Genomic DNA, 25,315 nt, shown 5'->3' with positions numbered 1-25,315 from the left:
GGCTGTTTGTCCTGCACCTCAATTCTCTTGCAAGTCTAAATGAAATTATAATGTTCCAATGTATTTAGTGTTTTTATTGTTTTGTTGTTGTTGTTTTTTCTTTATAATTGAAGCAATGCTGTCCAATCTCTTTACATACCAGAGCAGAAACTGGAAGTCTGGGAGACTGATTTTTAATATTTCAGCTTCAAAGAGGCCCATCAGTTTATTCATATTTCCTTTGCAAGAACTACTGACGTGGCCTTACCGAAATACAAATGGGTCTAGAGCATATAGTCTCTGGTTAGGCAAATATTGGACTGGCCAAAGGTTTTTCTTATTTTTTCTATAACACCTTATGAAAAACCCCAAATGAAGTTTTTGGTCAATCCAGTGTTTTCTCTGTGAGGAGGAAGTGCAGATTTGGGTGGTCAAATAGATTTTCAGTCACAGACCATATAAAGGAGAAAGGAAAAGTCTTTTCTAAATGCAGTGCCTCTTTGTTTAGATATATAGGAAAGGTACTGAGATTCTAAATTTTGCCCTTGTCTTTTTCAGTTCTTGTGTGGTTTTAGTCTTCTTTTTTCTAAAGATATCCTATCTGTCCTCTAATTTTTGGCTTAAGTTTTATTTTTGTGCCCTCTTTGAATGTATATGATAACAATAGAGACTTTCTTTCCTTTATATCAGTGTCTACTGTCAAAAACCTGACATATTTTAAGAGCTTAATGAAAATTTATTAAATAAATGAATAAAATAATACAACCAGATCATATTGAGTATATTTTCTTACATGTTATAAATACATTAATATAAAATCCTGACTTAACTTCCTATATTATAACTGAGATCAATTCATTGCAATCAATACAGGAAATATTACCATTCAGTATTAAGATGATTATGTTAAGTCTTTCTCAGAATTCAAAGTAATACCTATAAAGTTGGGCTTCCTAGGTGACTCTAGTTAAAGAACCCACCTGCCAAGGCAGGAGATGTAAGAGATGCAGGTTTGATCCCTGGGCTGGGAAGATCCCCTGGAGAAGGAAATGGCATCCCATTCTGTTATTCTTGCCTGGCGTATAGCATGGACAGAGGAGCCTGGCTGGCTACAGTCCATGGGGTCACAAAGAGTCACACATGACTGAAGCCACTTAGCACACATACATATAAGGTTAAGTTTGAAGAAATTGGAACTATGAACCACTATTGAAAATAAAATTCATAAATTGTCACTGATTTGTGCATTAAAATAAATAATGCATCTTCCTTTAAATTTGTTAATGCATTCCTTTAACTTAAAATATGATATTCCATAGTTGTGTCTTTCTATATATACAGATGCATGGCTACTAAGGGTAAATAGTGTATTTCAATGCAAATCACACTGATTTACTGCCAACTAATGGGCAACTTTTAGATGAATAAGGCTATAAATGTTTGTAAACATTGGATTCCACATAACACGTCTCCTCAGGGAGCTGTTTCATGTTAATGAGCTTTATACTTTTGAATCTGTAATACCCCAAAGAACACAAAGCAATAATGCTATCATCAAAGCATAATGTGGAGCAGTTCATTCTGATAACTTAGTGAAAATGGTCTTTTTTGTATATACAAAGCTGGATAAAGCAAATGAAATAAATTAACTTGGTGCTGGCCACAAATTATGCTGGATGATATAAGCACAGTGATATAATAAAACTGAATTATTATAACATTGTTATGCATTAGAATACATTTACATTTAACAGTGCCATATAGAAAGGACAATAGATTTGAACTCCAGTGATCTATTTTAGCCTCTACTTTTCTAGTTACTAAATCTGTGTTTCAAAGTACCGTACATAAATTCTGAGACCCAGTTTTCTTACTTATAAAATGTCAGTGTTATGCATTTATTATTTTGTTCTCCTTTCCCAGAAAATGTTGTAGATGGAAGGATTTCACATGTAGAAATAACCAGCAACTGTTGAAAATGCAGAATCTAATTAGAGAATTCAGAGTGCCAGTTGCAGAACTGGGACAGGCTCATAACTGAGGAGGTTAAAATGACAGCAGTCTGGGAAGTTTTCAACAGAAAATCCATAGACAGAAAAGAGTGAAGAGATAAGGACAGAACTTGAAACATTTCTCTCATCAACCTCTGTTATGAAATTCCATTTTGTATATCCAAATACCTACTGGCCATGTAAATGCAAATATAACATAGACACACAATAGACTCAAAAGAGTGAAAGTATATTAAAATCATTAGAAACTTTCTAAGCTACATTTAAAAAAAAATTTGTTGGTTTCTATGATCATGAGATTATGACCATTAGCAGTGCATTATCTCCAGTTAGTTCCATAACTTTAGCAGTACCTACAGTGATGCTAAAGAACCATGGACATTTATCTTGATTTTATGTTTCATGTATTTTTCATTGTTATCAAATTCCTATTATTTTTCAGTTCAGTTCAGTCGCTCAGTCGTGTCCAGCTCTTTGTGTTCTCATGGACTGCAGCACGCCATGCTTCCCTGTCCATCACCAACTCCTGGAGCTTGCTCAAACTCATGTCCATGGAATTGATGATGCCATCCATCATCCTCTGGCATCATGATGCCAGATTCATCCTCTGTCATGCTCTTCTCCTCCTGCCTTCAATCTTTCCTAGCATCAGGGTCTTTTCCAATGAGTCAGTTCTTTGCATCAGGTAGGCAAAATATTGGGGCTTCAGCTTCAGCATCAGTCCTTCCAATGAATATTCAGGACTGATTTCCTTTAGGATTGACTGGTTTGATCTCCTTGCAGGTCAAGGGACTCTCAAGAATTTTCTCTAATACCACTCTTCAAAAGCATCAATTATTTTTTGAAAAGCTAAGTAATATATGAATAAATAGAATGCAATATTCATTTGTTTGATATTAAGATGTATGACTGTAGGTATGTGTGATATATATTGAAATTTCATAGATTAAGCTTTTGTCATAAAGCAATTACCATTATGTATAAATGCCTAATGTATTCTAGATATTTTAAAAGATTTTATATCTTTGCAAAAATATTTGAATTCATTATTCTAAATTTATAGGTTTTGACCTAAGATTATACAGGTTAGGTTAATTATTGTTGATCACATGGTCCTAATTTAGTTAATTTTTTAATTCAGGCAGTTTTACCTCAGAGAGAGCATACTTTATATCTATACAATAAAGCTTCCCATATGTATAGTCATTCATGGAAATAGTAGAATAATAATTATTACTTTTACATACCCTTATATGAACACGTTTTTATTTAGATATCTGTCTTGATTCTCTAATGTACCTATATGAGAAAGTCAAAATATTTTGCAGAAGCTAGTAACTGCATGAAATCTAAAAACTTAGCTTCTCTTACACTTTCTCCCTCATTGCTAACATGATTAGAACAACTCGTAATTTTTTTTAAATAATATTGAGGAAAGAAGAGAAAATAGTCACTTTAAGAGAAGAAAAATTAGTCAGGTTTAAGGTCATATATGATGCTACATCACAATCAAATATTCTTTTAATTCATTTCTTCCTTTATATTTTCATAAAGCTTTTACCTAACAATTCACATACTAATAAATTTTTCATGTAGTAATTTTTTTTTTGCTTATGCCAGAATGAAAAGGAAAACCATTATCTATTCAATTTCAAGCTATGGTTAGTTATTCCCTCTATCATTTTATTCTATACACTAAATATTTATCTTTGATCTTACTAAAGCAAAGGATGCAGAAGTAACAATGGAAAATATTTGTAGTCATAGTGACTTCTAGAAACCACTCTTTTACATAATGTTTTGGTATAAGCAGTGGTGAGATTATTTTACCTAATTGTGTGGTCCTCTACACTTTTATTTTTTACTCAAAAGTGAAAGTGAAAGTCGCTCAGTCAAGTCGAACTCTTTGCAACCCCATGCACTATATACAGTCAGTGGACTATACAGTCCAGTCCAGACTATGCAGTTCATGGAATTCCCCAGGCCAGAATAGTGGAGTGGGTGGTCTTTCCCTCCTCCAGGGCATCTTCCCAACCCAGGGATCAAATTCGTGTCTCCCTCATTGCAGGAGGATTCTTCATCAGCTGAGCTACCAGGGAAGCCCCAAAGGAGCTTCCTTTTTGAGTTAAAGGAAAATCAGTAAAGTAATAACTCTCCCTGAAGAACAGAGGCAAAAACACTAGAAAAAAAGAAACTGAAGAAGACAAAGACTATATAGAAAAGGGAAGAGGAGGAAGTTAAGGAAAAATGAGAAAAAATGAAGAAAAATAAAGAGTTGGAAGAGAAAGGAGGAATGGCAATAGCAATAACAACAAAATGATTTATGTTTAATAAGAAAGTCACTGAGCTTTTCCAGTTCCAGTTCCAGTTCAGTTGCTCAGTCGTGTCCGATTCTTTGCAACCCCGTGAACCACAGCACGCCAGGCCTCCCTGTCCATTACCAGCTGCCAGAGTCTACCCAAACTCATGTCCATTGAGTTGGTGATGCCAGCCAACCATCTCATCCTCTGTCGTCCCCTTCTCCTCCTGCCCTCAATCTTTCCCAGAATCAGAGTCTTTTCAAATGAGTCAGCTCTTCTCATCATGTGGCCAAAGTACTGGAGTTTCAGCTTCAAAATCAGTCCTTCACATGTTAACACAATGGATTACAACTATATGTTTTTCTAAATATTGACTAAAATTTTTATAAATATGTTCTTTCTCCCTAACTACTGAATTCTCAATCTTCTGTCCATGCCTTCCAGTCATGAAACCTTACCTGAAGCCTGATGTAAAAGGAACAAAGTTGATGCAAGCCAGGCTTCTGTGGTATATACCAGGTCAAACAGATGAAAAATGTGATGAATTCAGTATTTTTACTCCAAAGATTTTCATTTTAATTGAAGTATTTACCTTTGTACACATTAATACATAACTACTTTTTCATGTGTGGGTATACCAGCTTATTTGGAGTCATCTTAAATAGGTTTTGAAAAGCACTTAATGACCTTTAAAATTGTAAGGGCAAAAACAACAAATAATTCCAAATTGTAGAACACATAGTACCTCAACACTGTGCCCACTGATGCAGGATAAAGATTAACGATGAGTCCACTTGAAACTTTTGTTTAAGAAATCGGTCACTGCTGCATGAGAGGCTGATACATTTTCCTTTTTTCTGTTTATATTTCCTTGTCTTCTTCTTGGAAGGAATCATTCTTCTAACTTCAGTGAGAATCACTGCCCTAGTTTTCTTTATTGTTTTACTAGCGATACAGACATTCAAATATGTAATTAATTTTGAATGATAATTCTAGTAGGCAGAATGATGCCCCTACCATGTGCTTAACCCTGGAACCTATACACATGTTTCATTTCATGACATAGGGGAGATAAGGTTGCAGATGGAGTTAGCTTGGTTAATCAACAAACCTTACAGTTAGGATTTTATTCTGCATTATCAAGATGGGTCCCCTAAAATCATAAGCACCATACGTGTGGAAGATGGAGGCAAAAATGGAGAATTACAGAGATGGCAGCATAAGAAGAATGCAGCCTGACATAGGTAGCACTGGGATGGAGGAAGGGGCCCATGAGCTAAGGAATGTGGGTGACCTTTAGAAAATGGAAATGTCAAAGAAAGGAATACTCCTTTAGACCCTGCTAAAGGAATGCAGCCCTGTCAAACTTTTAGTTTTAGCCCATTGAGACCCATTTAGAACTCTTGACTTGATTCAGAACTGTAAAGTCTATTTATACTAAAAACATGTTTCTTACAATAATTAGTAATTTGTTACAATAGCAATAGAAATCTAACCGAATGATCTCTTATAAGGAAGTATGCATGATTCTATTATAAATAGAATTACATTATATCCAATCTACTGTAATTTGAAACTTAAGCTCAGCATTTTTGTGAGATTCATCCATATTGATGCTTGAGGCTATAGATTATTCATATTCATTACTGTGTAATTTCCCATTGTGTGAATACTCCACAATATACTCATTCCAATATTAATAAAGCTTTGGGATTTTTCCACTTTTGGACTTTACAAAAAAATCTGACAAACCATTCTGCAAAAAAAGAAAAACAAACAAACAAACAAAAAAAAAACCTCAAGGATTCCTTAGAGAAATGGTGATTCTAGAACCAAGGCAGGAAGTAGACAAGATGATACTGCAGTAACTTGTAGTTCCAGTAAGGATTTATTTAAAAAAATAAATACAGCAATGATGAGGTGTGGCAAAGGAACTTGAAAACTAAGTGAAAGAGCTCCCCATGGCTAATTCAGAAACAATCTGAGTCTGATATAAACAAATAATTTTTTTAAATATATTGAATGCAGAAGAATTAGAAATAACCTATGGAGATATTCTGTCCTTCAAGAAGTAGGATTTAACTCCTTGCTCCTTGTTCAGCTGTGCATGTTGAGTTTCTCCTTTTGAGTACAGTATGGAAATGACATAATATTACCTTTAGAAAGGAAAAACCTGACAAATACTACTTTGTCCAGGTGATTAAGTTCAATAAGTCAACTACAACAGTGATGCCATGTTGATAGCATGTATCCTTGATATGTTATAATAAAACTTCACCTTCATCTATGATCCTCTGCTCTAAAACCAAAACCATGAGAAAAGTATAACCACGAGAAAAATAAACAAGTCTAATTTGAGGGACCTTCTACAAATACATGATCATTACTTCCAAAAATTGTCAAGGTAATTAAAACAGGAAACTTTAAGAAATTCTCAAAACCAAGGGGCGAATAAGGAGATATACTGACTAAGGTTATGTGATATCTTGGAGGGAGGTGTGACTCCTGAACCAGAAAAATACATTTAGGTTAACACTATGTGAATGGAAAGAAAATATAGATGCTATCTAAAAGTAATGTATAAGTAGTTATTATGTTATTGATTATTCAATAACAAATGTACCTTAAGCAATAAAAACATAACACCTTTTTAATATAAGGCATTAATAATAGGGAAAAGTGGGTGTGAGCTGCAAGGAAACTATATTTTTCTATAAATTTAAAACTTCCAAAACAGTACAATTTGTTTATAAATCAGTCATCTTACTCCCATCTGTATTTTCATCTGTGTAATATATCAAATTTATCATATATTTGTGTATATGCTTCTGAGGTCACTATGTTAAATTGCTCATATGTCCATAAGAAAGCCAAAATCATATCCTCTTAGTTACTATAACTTATAAGTGATGCTTAGTATTTGGTCTGACAAATTTTCTCACTTTGTAATTCTTATACATAGGGACTTGTGTATTCTGGCCCTTTGCATATTCATATAAATTTTTGAGACCCTCTTATACCAGGGTCCATAAAAAAATCATTTTTCAATTTTGATTTGAATTTTGTTGAATCTATAGTTCAGTTAGCATAGAATTTACATCTTACCAGTATTATTTCCCTCTAAGAACTTGTAAGATGGTCTCTTGCCTGTTTAGGAGGTATTTTATGTCTCATAGAGGTCTTATTTATGTTTTTATCAGTTTATTTCTTTTGTACTTCCTATGGGTATGCTGTTGTAAAACGGCATCCTTTTAAACCAATTTTTAAAATATGTTTCATTGTTTGCAGAAATGGACCTTGTATGCTGATTTTATATCCAACAAATTTGCAATGCTCATTTTAAAATATCTAATGAATGTATGTTTTCCTCTTTATTATGTTTATTTGATGAACTGCACTTAATGATTTTTTTTAATGTTTAAGCAGCCATGCATTCTTGGAATAACTCACATGGTAGTTCTATTACCCATTTTATATTTTGCTGATACTGCTTTGTTAAGAATAAGATTTTCCATACACTTCATTAAGAACTTGACTTATAAGTACGTTTATTCTCATACTGTGTTTCTTATGTTTGGTATTAAGGTTATAAGCATAGGGTATGAGTTGGGTAGAATCTCCACTGTGCCTTTACTCTGGAATAGTGTGTTTATGTTTATGTGTGTGTTTGTGTGTATGTATGTATGTGATTAGAAATAGAATTTCTGAGTAATAGTATTTAACTTTATTAATAGTTGGTCTCCAGAGCGGTTGCTGCTGCTGCTGCTGCTAAGTCGCTTCAGTCGTGTCCGACTCTGCGACTCCATAGACGGCAGCCCACCAGGCTCCCCCATCCCTGGGATTCTCCAGGCAAGAACACCGGAGTGGGTTGCCATTTCTTTCTCCAATGCATGAAAGCGAAAAGTGAAAGTGAGTTGCTCAGTCGGGTCCGACTCTTAGCGACCCCACAGACTGCAGCCTACCAGGCTCCTCCATCCATGGGATTCTCCAGGCAAGAGTACTGGAGTGGTTGCTAATTTTTCTAATTCGTGCATAAATGTTATCTTGATTTTACATCAATGAAATTCTTATAAATATCAGGCATTTTTATATTTGTCAATCTGATGTCAGTGAAATGATGTCTCGTTTCATTATCTACTATCTAGATTATGTGTAAAATTCAACCTTTTTTCACACATTTGTTGAGAACTCAGAATTCTTCAACTTTGTGTTTAATTGTATCCTTTGTGTATTTTTAATTAGGTATATTTAAAATTATTGTTTTGCAGAAATTTTGTGTATATTTTAAATGATGATCTTTGGTTAGTTATATGTTTTGAAGTATCTTCCCTCAGTTTGTGGCTTATATTTTTAATGTTACTAATTTTATCTTTTGCTGTTCAGGAAAAAATGTTTTAAATATTACCAAATATATAATTTATTTTTCCATTGTGCTTTTATTTTTTAAAACAGTTACTGTTCTGTTCACCATCATAAATATAGTATCTTATTTTCTAAATATCATTTGGGAATTTTTGTTTAAATATTTATGTTATTAATCTATCTGAGAGTTATACATCAAGAGGTATGATTGGATCAAACTTTATTTTTCTCCCTATGGATGGCCAACTTTCTAATGATCTTTACTGAATGAATTTTCCAATAGATTTCTAATGCTTCTCTAGTAAATAGATTTACAGGTTAAAATGACATGGTCTCTTATTTTTTTTTCTATTCCCTTTAACTCTTTATCTATTATACTACTTTACAAACATTATACCATAGTTTCATCATAATTGTTGCTATCTTGTGGGAAATTTTCCTAGCCTTATTATTTTTAATATTCTCAGATTTCTTTTTTGTAACCTCTTATGTTGCAATTCATGGGGTCGCAAAGAGTCGGACATGACTGAGCGACTGAACTGAACTGAACTGATTTGACCTTAAAATGTAGAATTATTTAACAATTCATGTTCTTATTATATTCAAATCATTGGCATAAATAAGGATATTTACATTTATATTTGGTTTTTGTTTCATAAATTAGCATCCTTAGTGACTCTAGTTGACTATGTTTGGCTTAAAATAAGTATGGCCATGCCATTTTGTAACATTCATTTCATCATGGTATGATTTTATGATTAGCCCATTTTAAATGAATTCTGTGCTTCCCTGCATTATTGATGTATCTTCAAGAAAATGCTTTTGATGAATTTCAAATAATTAAAATTTGTCTTTGTGAAATTACCAAAAATAAGCTGCATGAATGGGTTCATCTGGTAATTTTTCGAAGTTATAATGCAAACTTAAATATCTTGCCTGTCAAGTTAACACATAGTCATAGAAAGGAATCTGAGTACAAGAAAAAAAAATATATGTATGTGTGTGTGGTATGTGTATAACAATTACATATTAAGGCAATGGCACCCCACTCTAGTACTCTTGCCTGGAAAATCCCATGGATGGAGGAGCCTGGTAGGCTGCAGTCCATGGGGTTGCTAAGAGTCAGACATGACTGAGCGACTTCACTTTCACTTTTCACTTTCATGTGTTGGAGAAGGAAATGGCAACCCACTCCAGTGTTCTTGCCTGGAGAATCACAGGGACTGTGGAGCCTGGTGGGCTGCTGTCTATGGGGTCACACAGAGTCCGACACGACTGAAGCGACTTAGCAGTAGCAGTAACAATGTTTTTAAATGTCATGTAATATTTGCCTGAAAAAGACAAGAATAGAATGTTACACTTAAAGAAATAAAAATGCATATATATTTTATCATCCTCAAAATTCTCAGTGAAAGAAAATATGACTAAGGCCAATTGAATACCTCTCATATAAGTGATTCCGACTTTTACATGCAGTCCCTGTCTTTGTTTTATTGACCATGTTGCAAACACTTACATTATAAAATAGATATAACAACAATTACAAAATTTAGCAAAAGTGAATTTTCATTAAACTTTAATTCATTAAATAATTGTATTATTGGATCTCACATTTCCCCAAGGCTATTTAATAAACCTAAATTAAATCAATATTTCCTTTTGGTTTCACTTTACATTAATGCATTAACTTTTTTTAACATACTCATAATATTCTAATATTTCAAAGTAGGCAGATGCATTGAAGCATATGATATCAACATTTAAACAACAAACATTTCTTCATTGTATTGATTTAGAATAAAAACATATTTTCTTGTGTGAATATATTGATTTACAAAACTAACTCAAGAAGATATGATGAATAACAATAAACAAAATAATGCTTTTTACTATCTTCCATATCCTGAAATATTCTTCATTTAATAGGAATAGTGAATGTGACCAAAATAATTTGTTCCTATGAATTTATATTAATCAGTTCTTAAAGTATATGTGAAAATAACTCATTATTCCAAGAAAGTGGAGTTATTTTCTTAGACAGTCTGTTCTGTGATTGTCTCTTAAACAATTCAAAGGAAAAGCAGATGGTGAGCGAGATTACAGTCTCCATGGTCATAGTTTATCCTTGCTTGAGTAATTGTTAAATGGTATCTGGGGAAGGTACATTTATTTCTCTAGATTATTAACAACTATATAGACTCTGTAGTTAAAAAGTGTGTAGTAGTCTTGGATGTTGAGCTAATGGAAATGGTCATTGGATAATGAGAACAAGAGACAGAGAGGAGTGATGAAGTTAGCAATTGCTTCCAATGAGAGGGAAAAAAAACTCATCCATTCTAAAGAGAAATACATTCAAGAAATATGAATTTCATTCTGTTTGAAGTTTACCGTACAACATATTTAAGATGTTAATTGTGTTCACTGGCGCATATGAGTCCATTACGAAACAGAAAAACCCTACCCGTTTATTTAGACAGATAATCTATTTATCTATGCTCATCAAGTTAACTCATTGTAGTGCTTATTAACTGCTGTGCCCCTGTAAGAATATTAAGATTATAATATTTCAGTGTAGTTTTGCTGGAGAAAAATGAACTTTTTAGCTGTTGATATTTTTCTCATTGTCTTAAAATACCTAATAAATAGACAATATTTTGCACCTTAATTGCAAATGTCTCAGTTTGGTTCAGTTCAGTCATCTCAGTCACTCAGTTCTGTCTGACTCTAGGTGACCCCATGGACTGCAGCATTCCAGGCTTTAATTCTAGCTCCAGGGGTCTTCTTTCAGATTCTTAGATCCCTTCACCCCTGGGCCCTTCTATATAATGCTCTCTCTTCAGATGAGCTCAGTTGCTCAGTCCTGTCCAACTCTTTGTGACCCCATGAACTGCAGCACACCAGACTTTCCTGTCCATCACCAACTCCCAGAGCCTACTCAAACTCATGTCCATTGAGTCGGTGATGCAATCCAACCATCTCATCCTCTGTCATTCCCTTGTCCTCTTGCCTTAAATCTTTCCTAGCATCAGGGTCTTTCAAATGAGTTAGTTTTTCAGATCAGGTGGCCAAAGTATTAGAGTGTCAGGTTCAGCATCATTCCTTCCAGTGAATATTCAGGACTGATTTCCTTTAGGATGGACTGATTGGATCTCCTTCCTATCCAAGGGACTCTCAAGAGTCTTCTCCAACACCATAGTTCAAAAGCATCAATTCTTCAGCACTCAGCTTTCTTTATAGTCCAACTCTCACATCCATACATGACAAGTACTGGAAAAACCATAGCTTTGACTATATGGACCTTTGTGGCAAAAAAAACCTTTCTGTTTTTTAATATGCTATCTAGGTTGATCATAGCTTTTATTCCAAGGAGCAGGTGTCTTGTTTAATTTCATGGCTTCAGTCACCATTTGCAGTGATTTTGGAGCCCCCTAAAATAAAGTCTCTCACCGTTTTAATTTTTTCCCCATTTGCCATGAAGTGATAGGACCAGATGCGATGATATTGGTTTTTTAAATGTTGAGTTTTAAGCCAACTTTTTCACTCTCCTTTTTCACTTTCATCAAGAGGCTTTTTAGTTCTTCTTTGCTTTCTGCCATAAGGGTGGTGTCATCTGTGTATCTGAGGTTATTGATACTTCTTCTGGCAATCTTGATTCTAGCTTGTGCTTCTTCCAGCCAGCATTTCGCATGATGTACTCTGCATATAAGTTAAATAAGCAGGGTGACAGTATACAGCCTTGACATACTCCTTTCCCAATTTGGAACCAGTCTGCTGTTTCATGTCCAGTTCTAACTGTTGCTTCTTGACCTGCATACAGGTTTCTCAAGAGGCAGGTCAGGTGGTCTGATATTCCCATCTCTTTAAGAATTTCCTGGTTTGTTGTAATCCACCCAGTCAAAGGCTTTGGCATAGTAAATTAAGCAGAAGTAGATGTTTTTCTGAAACTCTCTTGCTTTTTTGATGATCCAAGGGATGCTGGCAATTTGATCTCTGGTTCCTGTAAATATTCATATAGACATGAATGAAGATATTAAGATAGATCATTTATATGCAACTAATAACCAAGAAATTCTACTAATCAAAGAGGCAACAATTAATACTATGTGTGTTCCTATTGAAACTTAGATAATATTTTTTGTAGCTAATGTACATTTAAAATATGTAAATGTTAGTTTTTCTTTCCTAGTATATAAATATACTTTGTTTAAAAATTAAAATCTCTCAATAAAATGGTAGTTACTAGGACTTGTTTAGCATATACAATATTGTTGTTTAATTAATTGCCAAGTTGTGTCTGACTTTGCGACCCCATGAGCTGAAGACAGCCAGCTCCTCTGTCCATGGGATTTCCCAGATAAGAATACTGGAGTGGATTGCCATTTCCTTCTCCATGGGGCATATAAAAGATTTGAATTAATTATGAGAGAGTGAATTTGAAATTAATGATGTAATGATAAGGAGAACATTCTTGAAATAAAGAAAGCAGATTACAATATTAAATATTATTTGGGAAAGAAATAAAGCTATTCTTATAAGTGAGTCTAAATTATATTCTTGTGCAAGAGCAAATGCTTATACAGTTAGACTGAACTCTTTGATTTTTATCCTCAGGGGAACACTGACTCAAGTTTTAATCTACAACTTTACTGCCTGCCTGCTAACGCTTCAGTCGTGTCCGACTCTGTGCGACCCCATAGACGGCAGACCACCAGGCTCCCCCGTCACTGGGATTCTCCAGGCAAGAACACTGGAGTGGGTTGCCATTTCCTTCTCCAATGCATGAAAGTGAAAAGTGAAAGTGAAGTCACTCAGCTGTATCTGACTGTCAGCGACCCCATGGACTGCAGCCTACCAGGCTCCTTCATCCATGGGATTTTCCAGGCAAGAGTACTGGAGTGGGGTGCCATAACTTTACTAGTAGATTTTAAAATCCAATCTATAGGCAAGTTGTAGTCAGCATATAGAGATGCACACATGAAGTTACAAATTCCTGCATGAAATAAATGTTTGATATAACTATTTGCCACTTTGAGATCTTTCAGGTTCTATTTAAGTGAACTATCTTGAAATTGGACTTTCCTGTTGTCTCAGATGGTAAAAAATCTGCCTGCAATGCTGGAGACCTGGGTTCAATCCCTTGGTCATGAAAATCCCCTGGAGAAAGTAATGGCTACCTACTCTTCTGGTGGCTCAGACAGTGAAGAATCCACCTGCAATGCAGGAGACCTGGGTTCTATCCCTGGGTTTGGAAGATCCCCTGGAGGAGGGCATGGCAACCCACTCCAGTATTCTTGCCTGGAGAATCCCAATGGACCAAGTAGCCTTGTGGGCTACAGTCTGTGACCATCACAAAGAGTCGGACATGACTGAGCGACTAAACACACCTATTCCAGTATTTTTGCCTGGAGAATTCCATGAACAGAGGAGCCTGGCAGGCTACAGTCCATGGGGTTGCAAAGAGTCAGATACACCTGAATGATTAGCACTGTTTTATTGTGAAGCTGTAGCTTGTCCTCTGAATCCAAAACAGTTTTTTACTCTGAATATGGATAAAATTTTTAACAATTTCATTTATCACTTAACATCCATTTTTACAGTCCATTTTCAATCAGGATATATTATTAACCTGTTGTTCAGTTGCTAAGTTGTGTCTGACTCTTTGCAAACACATGGACTGCAACATACCAGCCTTCTCTGTCCTTCACTGTCTCCAGGAGTTGGCTCAAACTCATTTCCATTGAGTAGGTGATGCCATCCAACCATCTCATCCTTTGCTGTCCCCTTATTAGACTGGTGTCATTTGCATATCTGAGGTTGCTGATATTTTTCCTAGCAATCTTGATTCCAACTTATGAGTCATCCAGCCCAGCATTTTGCATGATTTACTCTGAATATAAGTTCAATAAGTAGGGTGACAGTATTCAGCCTTGATGTACTCCTTTCCTAATTTTGAACCAGTCCATTGTTCCATGTCTGGTTCTGTCACTTCTTGACATGCATAAGGTTTTGCAGGAAGCAGGTAAGGTGGTCTGGTATTCCCATTTCTTTAGGAATTTTCCAGTTTGTTGAGATCCACACAGTCAAAGGCTTTAACATAGTCAATGAAGCAGAAGTAGATGTTTTTCTGGAATTCTGTTGTCTTATCTCTGATTGAAGGGATGTTGACAATTTGTTCTCTGCTTTGCTTCCTCTGCCTTTTCTAAATACAGCTTGTGCATCTGCAAGTTCTTGGTTCATGTACTATCAAAGTCTGCTTTGAGTGATTTTGAGCATACCTTGATATCATGTGAAATAAGCACAATTTTACTGTAGTTTGAATATTCTTCGGCATTGCCTTTCTTTGGGTTTAGGATGAAAACAGACCTTTTCTAGTCTTGTGGCCATTGCTGAATTTTCCAAATTTGCTGACTTAATGAGTGCAGCACTTTAGCAACATCATTTTTTAGGATTTTAAATAGCTCAGCTGCAATTCCATTATCTCCACTAGCTTTATTTGTAGTAATGCTTTCTAAGGCCCACTTGACTTCACACTCCAGGATTTATGGCTCTAGGTGAGTGACCATGCCATCGTGGTTATCTGGGTAATTAAGACCTTCTTTTGGATAGTTTTTCCATGTATTTATACCAGCTGTTTTTAATCTCTTCTGCTTCTATTAGGCCCTTTCTGTTTCTGTCCTTTATTGTGCCCATCTGTGTATGAAGTGTTCCCTTAGTATCTCTAATTTTCTTGAAATTGCTAGTCTTTCCCATTATATTGTTTTCCTCTGTTTCTTTTTGTTGTTCACTGAAAAAGTCCTTCTTATCTCTCTTTTATTAACCTAGTCTGCCATAATACAATGCTTATTTTAGGAAATATTAAAGTGAATTTATTAAGTTCTCATCTATTTTGAATTTTTTTGAATTTGAAATTTTCATATTATAAAACCCAAGTTGTCACATAAATTTCTGTTTTCTGGCATCTGATGTTCTTTACTGAAAAGTATACTTGATTTTAAGAAGCCATCCTTACTTTATAAAGACTATATTACTAGAAAAGCAAAATACAGAAATGCTGGAAATTGAAAGCAAACAACTATAAGTAAACTCTGGGAGTTGGTGCTGGACAGGGAGGCCTGGTGTGCTGCTATCCATGGTGTCTCAGAGTCGGACATGACTGAATGACTGAACTGAACTGAACTATAAGAGGCAATTTATGATTGAAATGTTTCTGACACATTATATGAATAACTCTAAAGTTCAATTTTCATTCCAATAAATTGCTAACAAAAATACCTGATTTCTGACATTCAGGTTTTTTGTGAAGAGTAAAAACAAGATGTGTAAATCAGGTTGCAAAGCATTTTGTAACAAGAATATTCAATATAAAAATAATTGAAATGAATTGACTTCTCTCTCCTGTTTTAGATTCCTGTTTTGTTCTGCTCTGTTTCATTTTCTGGGCTTTTAGCTGCATTATAAATCGCTGTAAAATGACTCATTCTTTCATTTTCTAATGGCTTGTCTGTGGAGTTGTCCTTGGTGCTTATATTCTATTTTTAGTGCCAAGGTAAAACTATGAAAAAGGGAAAATTCACCATGAAGCTGTTGGGAAAAGCTTCATCATTGTCTTTGGACTTTTTCTCAATCACATAAGAATGGGTGTTGGGTCCAGAACACTTTCTTACCATGCCTGACTTATCATTTTGTGGGGTAAATCTTTCCCTGTTTCACACTCACTGTGCACTCATTTGTTCACCTAAGCGTGTATGTCATATGGCATCTGGTCAGCCCACTGCTGTATCTGTCTCCTACAGGGAGGGGATGGATAAAGGCCTTCTGCTGCAGCACAAGAAGTGTGAGTGCAGGTCAGCTGCCCGGGGTTGGCTGGCTGCCTAGAGGAACCTGCTGTCCATGGGAGACTGAGGCTCACTATTGAAGCTGATCTTACTCCTCTCTTCTCCACGAAAGTAAAGCAATGTTCCTTCCAGTGTTGATATTTCCTTGATGACTCAGATACCAAGATGCAGTAGGCAGAAGTGCTTGTCTTCCATTGCTAATAACAGGCAACTGATGCTGCTTGCTCATCAGAAAGCAAGCACATGAATTAAATTATAACTGATTTTACATATTCAAAACTAAAGTACTGATATTTATGGACAAAATTTCTGGGTGATATGCTATATACTCCATATAATTCCATAGAAGCGTGAATTAGCCCAAGTTATTTCCTACTAATCTGTAACAGTTTCCAGGCACTGTTTGAGTTTCTTTAGCAGGGGGGACATAGTTAACTGATTCTTGGTATCAAAGAATTCTATATTTTCCTTTTTATTTTTGTGTTTGACTTCTAGACACAGTCATTTTAGGCACATTTCTGTAATTCTTAAATATTTTCCCTTTTTTGTTGTCTTTGTATTGCATCCTGGTATCGTTTTGTCCTTTAAAGATTTGATTGGATTAATAGAATTTATGTGGCTTCCCTGGTAGCTCAGTGGCTCCTGCCAATGCAGGAGACTTAAGTTCGATCTCTGGGTCAGGAAGATACCCTGGAGAAGGAAATGGCAACCTACTCCAGTATCCTTGCCAGGAAATCCCATGGACAGAGGAGCCTGGTGGGCTGTAGTCCTTGGGGTTGCAATTTTTGCAACAGGGCTTTGTGAGTAAAGAACAACAACAAGTAGAATTAAATATGAGTAAGGATGCTTGCATGGGGAATAATTTCATATGTAGAAGGTTTATTATTAATTACTTAATCTTACTTTTCTAAAGAACCTTGTTATTCTGAACTGAAATAATGCTTTGTAAGATAGAAAGGGAATTGAAATAACCCTTTATATGATTAATAATGTATCCAAAATAGGTGAGTAAAAATGTTTTTCAAAATAAGTTTAAAAGATAAAAATTAGTTAAATCTGAATAGCATACAAAATTACAAAATAAATCTCATGTGGATTTAGACTTTATCATCATCATCATAAAATATTGAATATATATATACACATGCACACACACACACACATATATATATATATATATATATATATATATATAAACATACACAGAGCTTCCCTAAAGGCTGCTAAAGAATCCTCCTGCAATGTGGGAGACTTGGGTTCGATCCTTGGGTTGGAAAGATCCCCTGGAGAAGGGAATGGCTACCCACTCCACTGTTCTGGCCTAGAGTCAGACATGACTGAGTGACTTTCAGTTTTACTTTCAAAACATGCACATTTTATATATTATTCATATATAACACATACATATATATTTACAGTGCAAAAAAAAAGACGTAAAATCTTAGGAAAATGTATTCTAGTTTATGAAAAGTATCATAGACATTTTGATAGGGATCACATTAAACATGTAGATTTCTTTGAGTATTATGGCCATTTTAACATTAATTCTTCCAATCCAGGACATGAGATATCTATTTCTTCACATCATCTTCAATTACTTTGATCAATGTTTTATAGCTTTCAGCATATAGGTCTTTCAAAGTAATCTGAAAAATAATGCATAACTGGATCATTTTACTGTATGGCTGAAACTAACACAATGTTGTAAATCAACCGTATTTCAATAAAGAAACCCACAGAGCATGATATCAAAATAAGATACACAAGGAAAATTATAGATATATAACACCATAAAATTCCAACTTTTTAAAAATAATAATAAAATAAGCCCATTAACATAAATGCAACAGACATTAATTTTAGCTACTCTGATTCCTTTGCCTTTACATATAAATTTTATAATAAGCTCATTTATATCTATAAAAATTTTGATGTGATTTTGATAAGAATTGGGATACATCTGTGTATCAGTTGGAAAAAAATTAACATCATTACTGTATTAAGTTGTCTGGACAACAGTATAATATATCCCAACATTTATTTAGATCTTTATTTTATTTCATCACTATTTTGTAATTTTTGGCATGCAAGTCTTGTATATGTCTTTTTCAATTTGCTTTGAGACTTTTATTTTGAGAAACTATAAAAATTAGTGATTGGTGTTTTTTTTCTAAGTGGATCACAGCTTCATTCTCACAAAGGGGCTTGTGTAACTCAATGAAGCTATGACCCATGATGTGCAGGGCCCCACAAGATGGATGGGTCAAAGTTGAAAGTTCTGATTAAGCATGGTCCACCAGAGGAAGAAATGGCAAACCACGCCAGTATTCTTGCCAAAATGTAAAAAATTCTTTTACAGATAGGAATACCAGAGCACTTTATCTATCTCCTGATTTCCTGTGTACAGGTGAAGATGCAACCGTTAGAAGAATACATGGAACAACTGACTGGTTCAAAATTGGGAAAGGAGTATAACGAGGCTGTATATTTTTACCCTGTTTAACATATATGCAGAGTATATCATGGGATATGACAGGCTGGATGCAGCACAAGCTAAAGTCAGTTTGCCGGGGAGAAATGTCAATAACTTCAGCTACACAGTTGACACCACCCTTATGGCAGAAAGGGAAGAACTAAAGAGCCTCTTGATGAAAGTGAAAAAGGAGAGTGAAAAACTTGGCTTAAAACTCAACATTCAGGAAACTAAGATCATGGCATCTGGTCCCATCACTTCCTGGCAAATAGATGGGCAAACAGTGGAAACAGTGAGAGACTATTTTGGGGGGCTCCAAAATCACTGCAGATGGTGAGTGCAGCTATGAAATTAAAAGATGCTCACTCCTTGGAAGAAAAGCTATGACCAACCTAGACAACATATTAAAAAGTAGATATAAAACTTTGATGACAAAGGTCCATCTAATGGTTTTTCGAGTAGTCATGTACGGATGTGAGAGTTGGACATAAAGAAGGCTGAGTGTCAAAAAATCGATGCTTTTGAATTGTGGTGCTGTATAAGACTCTTGAGAGCCCTTTGGACAGCAAGGAGATCAAACCAGTCAGTCCTAAAGAAAATCAACCCTGAATATTCACTGGAAGGACTGATGCTGAAGCTGAATTTCCAGTATGTTGGCCACCTGATGTGAAGAACTAACTCACTGGAAAAGAGCCTGATGCTGGGAAAGATTGAAGGCAGGAGGAGAAAGGGTGACAGAGGGTGAGATGGTTGGATAGCATCATCGACTCAGTGGACATGAGTTTGAGCAAACTCCGAGAAATAGTGAAAGACAGGGAAGTCTGTTGTGCTGTTGTCCATGGGTTGCGACGAGTCAGCCAAGACTGAGCAACGTAGCAACAGCAAATTCCTGTAAATGGGTGCATTAACAGCAGTTTGCAGACCCTTGGAGACCATTCAGTTGTCTAAGATCTTGAGTTATAAACAGATCAAAGCAGACAAGCAAAAGTTTTATTCACATTAAGATGCAAAATTGAACACTTATTTAAATTGTGTTCCCAGTCCACAAACCACAGTACATTAACAGTAGTCAGGAATAGAATTGCCAATAGATAGCTTTGATATTTCCTATTGTTTACCACGTTCATAGGTAGCAAAAATTATAAGCTTAAACAAATTCATTTCAAAATAATGGTAATAATTAGATCTATTTCTAAATGTAAAATGAATATATCAATTAAAAATGTACATATTATTGATAATATATCTCACTTTAAAAATATTTGATAAATGTTTTGGTATATAAAATAGATATAACTTTTTCATTTAACAAGAGGGCCTTTGTATACTGCATAAAAAATTCTCCAAGATTTTCTAAGTAAGCACTAAGTGAAAAAAAATGAAGTTTTAGAACAGTTGTATATTGTGCTAAAACCTTTGTGAAAAGAACAGTGCAGAAATGAATATATATATAAGCAAATATATGTACTTTAAGTGAAGTATCTCTTAAAGATTGCCCAGTAAACTCACTGGGATATTCCAAAAGAAGTAGGTGTGTGAAAGAGGTAAGCAGGAGAAATCCCTTTGTAACTTTTGAGCTGTGAGCCAGGTGTTTATTAACTTTAAAACAACGATAATAAAAATAAACTTATAAAACATTAGGAAAATAATAGTTTACCGAGGAATAATAAGCATACAAACAATTGTTTGTATATTTAAACACAATTAAAAGTTCATGTCTTTTATGTTTATATTTTAACTTAAGTTGGGAGACTATTGACCTGTTTTATGTAAGAAAGAACTCAATCATTATGAGTCATAAACTGTAAGAGATACTAGCTTGGAATGTTCCTTTCACGTGTGGTATTGAAATCATCAAAGAGAGCATTCTATTCTCCTATGATTTACATTCCATTCAAAGTTACCAGATTTCAATTAATGCAAAACAATTTTAGAACACTACTAACAACTCTGACTTAATTTTATCTCATCAACTAGGCATGAACTGTTCTAAATAGTATTATCCATTCTCTCTGCCATCACATGGTTTTACTGTATCAGAATTAAATGACTTTAATGACTTGTCATGATTTATCATCCAGAGAGTGAATAAATCTATACTTTCTATTATTAATCTCATTACTCTCAAGCATGACTTGATATTATAAATTATCTTGAAAAGAAACATGTTTTGCTCATTTTTTGTAAGCATAATATATTAAAATATAATTCTCATGCTGAGGGAATATGTACACATGATTAGCAATAAAAATGTGTATTTTACATTCATTTAAATTGTACTTTAAAATATGTTCATCTCATGCATCAGGTTTTAATTGATCAAGGATTCACTTTAGTCATATGCTTATGTGTATAGCACAGTATATTTTATGGCCTAGAGATAATATGTAAGTGATGGATCAGTTTATTTATATATTTAACAAGCAGATAGTCTGTAGTATAGAAAGTGCTAATTAATAATAATATCATAGGCTAAAAGGGACATATGTTTTTTGCTTTTTATTAAAGTACAGTTGATTTACAACATCATGTTAGTTTCAGACATATAGCACAGTTAATTTAGTTATACACACATACATATATACTCTTTTTCAGTTTTTTAAAAAAGATATATGCTTTAATATATATTGTTAGGTTAATTTTTAGTTTTGGCTGTGTGGTTAAAGTAATCTTTACATGGGTATTGTTAGTTCAATAATTATTTTTCCAACTTACCTGCTATCTGCCATCAGTTTTTAGTATAGACACTGTGTATAGTTCATCTATAATGGCATTTATAGAGTTGCTTACAAGAAGGACACTATTTAATTAGCATCAAAGGCAAATGCTTGAATTGTTAATTGTGAACTTTAGATTGGCGTTACACCTAAGTTGCAATGGACTTCCCTGGTGGCTCAGAAGGTAAAGCATCTGCCTACAATGATGGAGACCCAGATTCAATCCCTGGGTAGGGAAGATCTCCTGAAGGAAATGGCAACCCACTCCAGTATTCTTGCCTGGAAAATCCCATGGATGGAGGAATCTGGTCCATGGGGTTGCAAAGACTCAGACATGACTGAGCGACTTCACTAAGTTACGATATGGATATCCCTTATTGTATATATGCTTACTACTACTCTACTACTACTACTACTAAATCGCTTCAGTCGTGTCCGACTCTGTGCAACCCCATGGACTGCAGCCCACCAGGTTTCTCCGTCCATGGGATTCTCCAGGCAAGAACACTGGAGTGGGTTGCCATTTCCTTTTCCAAGGCATGAAAGTGGAAAGTGAAAGTGAAGTTGCTCAGTCGTGTCCGACTCTTAGCGACCCCATGGACTGCAGCCTACCAGGCTCCTCCATCCATGGGATTTTCCGGGCAACAGTACTGGAGTGGGGTGCCATTGCCTTCTCCAGTATATATGCTTATGTTAATTTAAATAAACTATTCATTTATAAATTATAGTTGTATAAAAATAAGACTAGAGGCTGAACAGTGTGCAAAAACAATGAGCCATTGTCCTGCTGCTGCTGCAGCTAAGTCGCTTCAGTAGTGTCCGACTCTGTGCGACCCCACAGACATCAGCCCACCAGGCTCCCCCATCCCTGGGATTCTCCAGGCAGGAACACTGGAGTCGGTTGCCATTTCCTTTGCCAGTGCATGAAAGTGAAAAGGGAAAGTGAAGTCGCTCAGTCGTGTCTGTCTCTTAGCGACCCCATGGACTGCAGCCTACGAGGCTCCTCCATCTATGGGATTTTCCAGGCAAGAGTACTGGAGTGGGTTGCCATTGCCTTCTCCGGCCTCTGTCCTAGTCCAAGCTATACACTGTAAAGCCCCGTGATCATAGAAGATTAATTAGGCTCCAAAGAGGTTGGTCAGGTTTCTCTTCTATAAGTTTACATTATACAGATCCCTTAGATAATACACATTCTATCTCTATTAGTTCTAAAAGGTTTTAATATTCATGCCAAAAGTAAATCTTAATTTTTTGTATAAATTTTTCCATCCTTTTCCCAGCTACAAGTAAGAATTATATTCCACCCACTCTCTGTAGGACAGGGAAGCCTGGCATGGGTCACAAAGACTCAGTCACCACTGAGTGACTGAACAAAATCAAAAGTTCTCAGATAACAGCCTGAAAGAATCAACTGCTCGTCACTTAGTATAATTAGGTGGAAACATGGTGTTATGGTTAAGACAGGTCCTATAGCCACAATCCCAGGCTTTGATTGCAGTTCTCTGACTTACTAGCTCTATGACCATGAGCAAGTTTCCTTAATCTTACTCTATTTCAATTCTCATTTATAGAGTAGGATTAAATCAAAGTACCTATTTCATAGTTTTTATGGAAACACTATTTTATATATTTATATACATATGTTAGTCACTCAGTCAAGTCTAACTCTTTGTGACCCCATGTACTGTAGCTCACCAGGCTCTTCCGTCCATGGAATTCTCCAGGGAAGAATACTGGAGTGAAAAGCCATTGCCTTTTCCGGGAAAAATCTTGCCAATCCAGAGACTGAACTTGGGTCTCAGGTATTGCAGGCCAATTCTATCTGAGCCACCAGGGAAGCCCATATGTATGTATATATGAAAGTCATTACTTAGTACATATTAAGCATTATGAAATTGTTACCTGTTCTTATAATCATCATCATCATCGTCACTATCATCATCATCACAAAAGCTTGTAAACTCACTTTGTTTACTAATATATTAGAAGCACATAGAACAATGATTTGTGTGCAGTAGTTAATAAATTTTTGTTTAGCAGGTGAATTTAAGAGTGGATGTATGACATTGTCCTTTTTCAATACCCAGAAACTTATGAGTTGACATTATCCTAATACAGAGATGACAGTGTAGTTGAGAAAGGAAACCTGACCAAGAGGTATATAGATGTAGTATTTATAAAGGATTTAATCTTAGTTCAGTGATTCATACACTCATTCATACACAGTTAATTGAGTGCCTTCAAACTCTCAAGACTAGTACATCTGCTATTTCCTCCTAAAACAAAGAAATAACAGTATGCATAAGGAGAGTTTAGCATGAAAAGAGTATCCAGTTATTTGAAACTACCCAGAGTCACCTTGGGACTATAGTTTCTAATATGATTTACCTAGAAGAATTTTCCTCAGGTTTAAAATCACATCCCTTAAGATCCTGCCTTTTCTCTTCAAAAAATCTTTGTAAATGTCAGAGTAATTATAGAGTTTCTCTGCTTTTGAAACACTGTAATTACATTCTCTAATAGGTGGGAGCTTGTGATTTTTCAATTTCTCCTACTTGAGAAATTTCCCCAATTACTTCCTCCGCTTAGCCTTGTTGTTGTTATTCAGTGGCCAAGTCATGTCTGACTCTTTGCTTATTGCATTCTAAATATACCCTGGCCCTTAGCAATCATCATTTGCATAGGAGTGGGTCAAAACATGCTTGAAATACTAACTTGGAGAGGCAACGTTTGCACATGAAGTATGGTCAAACTAAATACTACTTAAATATATAAAATAATACTATTGCATTTAAGTATTCCTACTTATCACCTCACTGAATTGTACTGCCTTAAATAACATGCCTCCTAACTACCATTTTGGGTAGAATAAACCTCAAACTTTAAATGTTAGAAAGGTAGATCAAATATCCTGAGTTTTCCCTATTGACCTAATTATGGGGTTTTGGAGAATAACTCCCCTAGCTGATGAAAATAAAGGGATCCGAAATGTGATGAGACAGTAAGTCAGGTATCAGCTACCATATGCAATGGGTACTCATCATTATTTATTTTTTTAAAATAAGTCTCTGAAATATCCAAGTGATTAGGTAAACAACTATTGACTACAGTTTTTAATATGTTGATTCCATTAGACATAAACAGACAAACTTGAGTGAAGTGAACATTGAGAAATAATGTGTTGAACACATGTAAATATCAGACTGCAGATGTGAAGGTGTGATTTCATTTTATTAGAATAGCCTTGTAACATAGACGTAAATAGACGTAAATATTAAAGAAACTTCACTCAGAGACATTAAGTAAATTGTCATTGTTCAATTCTGAAGTGATAATTTTAGGACTGAATGCTTTGTCCCTACACCACCACCTATCCTTTCCCAATAAGTCCCATGAACAAAATATGGGCAAAACCGTGCATTTAATTTTGAAAATAGAATTAGTTTTGACTTAGTGCACATTTAATACTTTAGAAGAGGATATTGGCTAGTGTATGTGAACAGTAAAAGATTAAAATTATGCTTTATTGAAACAGGACTTTTTTTTTTTTTTTTTTGCTGCACAAATATCTTTCTTCATTGTGTGGATGATAGATGAAAGTGAAAGTCCCTCATTCATGTCTGACTCTTGGCGACCC

The sequence above is a fragment of the Bubalus bubalis genome, chromosome 19 (genome assembly GCF_019923935.1).
Source record: "Bubalus bubalis isolate 160015118507 breed Murrah chromosome 19, NDDB_SH_1, whole genome shotgun sequence".
Lineage (NCBI taxonomy): Eukaryota > Metazoa > Chordata > Mammalia > Artiodactyla > Bovidae > Bubalus > Bubalus bubalis.
The sequence above is the reverse complement of the archived record's forward strand: the minus strand, read 5'-3'. Positions refer to the sequence as shown.